Source organism: Macrobrachium rosenbergii, chromosome 20, assembly GCF_040412425.1.
Source record: "Macrobrachium rosenbergii isolate ZJJX-2024 chromosome 20, ASM4041242v1, whole genome shotgun sequence".
Lineage (NCBI taxonomy): Eukaryota > Metazoa > Arthropoda > Malacostraca > Decapoda > Palaemonidae > Macrobrachium > Macrobrachium rosenbergii.
The window spans coordinates 1-5485 of NC_089760.1; positions in this window are offsets into that span (position 1 = coordinate 1).

Sequence of the window (5485 nt, forward strand, 5' to 3'; positions counted from 1 at the left end):
CTATACTAACCTAACATACCCTAATCTAAACGGTAAAACTATATAGTAGCTCCACTGCTCATGCATCGCCTTCTCACGTAGCTTTATCTACAGTTTTCTGGTTGCTAATTATGAATTTACCTTTAATTTTTGGCGCTCGAGTGTAATTAACCTGTAATCAACCCCTGAAGTCCACCCAACAAGGGGTTTCCATACGCGATCTTCACAAGACAGAGCATGGGTATATACGTCTGTTTTGAATGGTTCATATCCCGTCCAGCAAGGGCAATAACTTGCTAACGTATGGGTAGCCAACACCCGGTCCCCCCAGGCCAGTACTAAAACGGCAAAGGGACATTCCATTAGGCCGACAACAAAGAGATGCACCGCCAGTATCAGAACCCCTAAAAGTGTAGAAAAAACCAGTTGAAAAGGTAAAAACAGGTGCGGAGCTAATATACAGAATTACCTAAACCTATTACAAAAGGAACTATACTAACCTAACATACCCTAACCTAAACTAGCAGGGTATGTTACTTAGTAACCCCCAAGTGAAGGAAACCACTTTTTACATAAAGCTCCCCTGTAACTCTGCACATGCAAGATAGCATTCCAGGATGGCCAGTGTACAACTTTTGAGGTTAATTACTGTCGACCAACAAAAAATAACGGTAAATTCTTGATAAGCAACCAAATTACTAAAACAATTAAATTTCCAAAGTAATACATGCGGAGCTGTTGTTTACTTCTACCTCTATATCTTTGGCCCTCAAAAAAGCCCATGGTTCCCTAGGTGGTAAAATTTTTAAGTTGCCAATAAGACTCCAGCCAGCCATTTTTGCACGAAAAACCATTTTGAGTTTTTCATGCAAAAATGACTAGGAAATAATAGGGCACTAAAAGAACCTTAAAATACCAATATAATTTCACCCACGTGCTGTTGACTGGTTACAATTTTGCCGTATTAGCTATGGAGGGGGGGGGGCATTCTTACCTTATAAGTCGTAAATTTTCTGATTTTTTATTTATCATTTGCGCATAGTGTTTATGGGGTTCAAAATAATGAGAACGAAGAGATCTTTTCAAAAATGTAAGTCACAATTTCATAGTGTCTATTGGCAACTTATAAAATAATACCCCCTAGGCTAGGTACTAGCCCAGTCACGACAGCCTAGCCTGTAACTCAGGCTAGAATGAGCAGAGCACAAAAAGGAGGAGCTTGCACCCACAATATTGGTTGAAAAAATACATAAAAGACGAGATTGACCGTCTGAAAACGACCGGATAATTATACAAGAAAAGAACGCGTTTTCCTTGTCTGGGACGAGACCGGTCCCGGTCGTTTCGGCCGTAAGTCACTAAGGCCGTAACATCCAAAAAAATGTAAGACGTTATGTTTATGGTATTTACCATTATTAATTCATGTTTTACGTACATCCCCAAAGGGCTGGCACTAAACACGGCGGCGATTTTGCACGTAAACGTGCTTACGGCCGAAAATACCGGAATGCGACGAGGCAATGTACTGACCTGTAACACAACATTCCTAATTAATGCATTGATGGCATCCATAGACGTTTTCAGCTTTTTGAGGCATCTTGAAAATACCACATAACCAAGCCGCCTTTGGTAATTACAGCGTAAAAGTCCAACATACTGAACTACGAAACCTTCGCTCACACACACGACAATGTTTGTTTTGAAGCGATCTTCACTTTTTTTTCTGTGGGACAGACGGTGTGCGTCATACAAATTAAGTAAACTACCGATGGAATTGAATGTGGAAAAATAGCCACATTACATCTAACTGAGATGTCATGTTGGATAACTTATACTCGATTAACAGTACATGTAAATTTCGCAATAGATTAATGTTCAAAATACTAAGCAGGGATTTTTTTTTTTTTTTTTTTGCATTCTGCGGGTTCCTGCTTTAGCATATAAATTTCTGCATATTATTATTATTATTATTATTATTATTATTATTATTATTATTATTATTATTATTATTATTATTATTATTATTTATTATTGTCGAGAATATCACGATTTATATAATGGTTTGTGCCCACTGTTCCTGGGGAAGGATACCAAGTCTAATGACAGTGGCTGCGAACCAGCACAATCAAGTGGTGGAAACACAAGACGTGAGCAAATTTTCTAAATTTTATTACAAAAATAAACCATCATACACAAAACATACCCAGAGCTATTTAAAAATTACGTTAATCTAACAAAAATAGAAGCGATTTCACAAGAAATTTAACACAAGCTATAGCTGGGTTTACAAAATTCCAGTGACCACGAAGTCAAGAGAGAATAAATAATCACAGAAAAGGAGATTTTACAGAGTTCTTTAAAGCACTAAAATATGGTGAACCAACATATCTCAGAAACTGCTCAAGCTTCTTTAGACCTGAAATGAATATTGTAATCAGACATGCAAGTGAAGCATTTAGGCCATTTGGACCCAGAACAAAATTGTAAGTCAGGCGAGAGGGCATTTGTACTGTGCAGTGCACACCGTACCAAGACTATACAACAAAATACCGCCTGAAGGGAAGATCATACAAGAAGAAAGCAAAATACCGCCTGAAGGGATAAATGGTAACTATAAAATATAAGAAGCACCTTATTTTGAAAACGTACAAGGGCCCGCCAGAGGGAATCATCCCTGTGGAGGGGCGTACATAAAACCAAACAATGTGAAAGTGAAACTTCATTTGACATGACATCACAGTTACTATCTTCATGTCGGTCATTCATCTCTAACATGATAATGTGGTCGACCGGCACGAGACATCCTCACCTTCACACAAAACCTTCGCTGAACGAGCGACATCGTCCTGTCCGGGGCAGAGTTGTGTAATTCTTCCGAGAGGCCAGAATTGACGACGTCAGTCGATTCTTTTTACTAAGACGATGCCATCATCTCTGAGTGGAGTCGGCAATCGGCATACCAGTGCCAAAATCATGACGTTGGCGTAGAGCCTGTACTATAGATATTCCGTGCTCCAACGTAACCTAAGGCACATAGAGCATCAACTCATTTGAAGTATTCGGCTCGAATCTTCTTGGTGGTGGAAGCATCAAGCATCTCGTTTGGTGCTGCAACAGGCAGCAAGTGGATAGTCCTACCTCATAGGAGATGTGACGGACTAAGGAGTAAGGACCTCATCCTCGCGGGTCTCACCACAGTAAGAGAACGGTTGTTGACAGCACACTCCGCCTTTTTAACTAGCGTTCTTGCCTGTTCCTCATTAAACAAGGGTCTTTCGAGTGAGACTGCCAGGGCATGCTTCGTCACCCCGATAATAATTCTACTGACGAAGTCAGTCAAAAAGAGGGCCCGCAATCGCTGTACAGTGTGACATATCTCCATTTCTCGAAGGTAACTCCTGGATTGTGGATACCCTTTCCTTCCTAAGACCTTGACCTGTTATAATCGGTATTGCCTGGTTTTGTTTCTCTTGATCAAATAAATTTCTTTTTTCCTTCCTTCCTTTCTCTCTCGCCAAAGGGTATAATGTGCGAAATAAATAGATCGATAGATAAATAGATACTTAGTTCAGCCCTTCTCTCTGTCAGGAAAAGATACTGCTAATTTGAGTCTCTTTAACCAATTGGTATTAACACACATGCACACTGTTTGTGTTCATAATGTTTAAAAAATGTGTAGTTAATACATCTTTGGAAGACAAAAGACAAACATATAAATTTTGTAAAAAGAAATGGATTGACATTCCTCAAGAGATAAACTCTCTCTCTCTCTCTCCCTCTCCTTTGCCCTGCCAGTACAAGGTTGGCTGAATTTGTCATTGTGGTAACTCTCTGCGTCTCTCTCTGTTTTTGCTGGAAGGGTGTTTGTATATATTTTTAAGGGTACTAATGTTTAAGATGACTTTGAAATATTAATAATATAATTTCAAATATTAATACAGTAGTAAGATAATAATTTAAGGTATATTTGGTGTGGGATGATACTTTAAATATACATTTGGAATCTGAACTTTCAAGGTAGGCAGTTATAAGCCTTTGAGAAAATATTTGTGGTAAAATATTTGTGTTTTCTAATATTTCTTTGCACTTTTCTTTACAAACTTACAATAATAGCTGACATACTATCATAAAAGATAAGAACTAAAACCAGCAGCAATCTCTGGGTATGTTTATGAGCAAATAAAAAAAGGTCCTGGAGCTGCAGAGAGGCAGTACATTCCCCTGTGAAATCTCAAGGCATACTGATATATAAGGACCACTGAAATGCTATGACCATCTTTCACACTAAATTCATCCAAACCAAATGGCGTGTAATATTAACAATCATACGAGTCATCCCGTCCATCACTCAAAACTTGTTATAGATACTCATATGAGGATTCCCGTCCATTAAGGGTTAAAACAGTTTACAAACTTGTCTTATATTTACCACATTGTTGACTCCTTACTTAATGAGTTGACTGTATTGGAGAATAATTGTTCTTGAAATTTAGGACATATCCATTCCTTGTTGTTCTTGAGGGTGTGGAAAAATGTTTATTTTATTCTACTCTTGACTTGGTTTATTTTCTATTATTAATTACTGATTACTTTTCTCTGATCTGTATTTTACCTGTTTGTCATCCATGCATTTATTTGCGCGTGTTTTTCTTTCACATCCATCATTTACCTATCAATTATGGCTACTGCCAAATATGATTTCCATTGCTGATCAATTTTTGTGTTGTTATTATTAAAGTGATTACATAGCAATTCTGTCTACATTTGTAAGGTAATTTCCAACCAACCATTATAGTTATCAGTAAATGTGAGGTCCATCAAATTCTGTAATTTTTTTAATGAATCATTTTTAACTGTGAGACTAATTATGTAACTCTATATCCTTGGTGTAATCCATAAAAGAATATATTCAGTAATGCTTGAGCCTCATTTCCTAATTAATGTGCATGATCTCATGAATTCTGAAGGAAGAAAAGAGACAAGTATTCAGAGACTGGCATGTGTTTAAAAAAGTGTACAATTTTCAATCATCATGGGAGATATGGAGACCCCCTTTCAGTGCCTGAGGAATTCATTGGCAACCAATGACAAGACACCAGGTGGTAAGTGGCCATGGGCAATTCTGTTGAACCCAGGGCATCATACGGAAATGAAGTTTCTTGCCAGTAAGTATTCTCCACTCGCCGCCAGCCTTCGCATTTTCACTATACAATTCATAGAAAAGGAAATAAAAATCTTTCTGTACTTGTGGTTTCTCTGCATGGAACAACATATATAGAGTGCACAAAAGGAAAATGTATAAATTTGATTTTTTCACTATCTAATGACAAAGGTAAACAATGTTAACATTTGTAGTGAAACATGACCATGACTAGATAAACTGGCAACAACAAATTATTCATATTTGATGCCTATTAGCAAAAATTATATCTTCACAGGAAAGCAATAATGTAATACAACTGTACTTCAATCGGATAGGATCTGGGAAAAATGAAAAAAGGCTAAA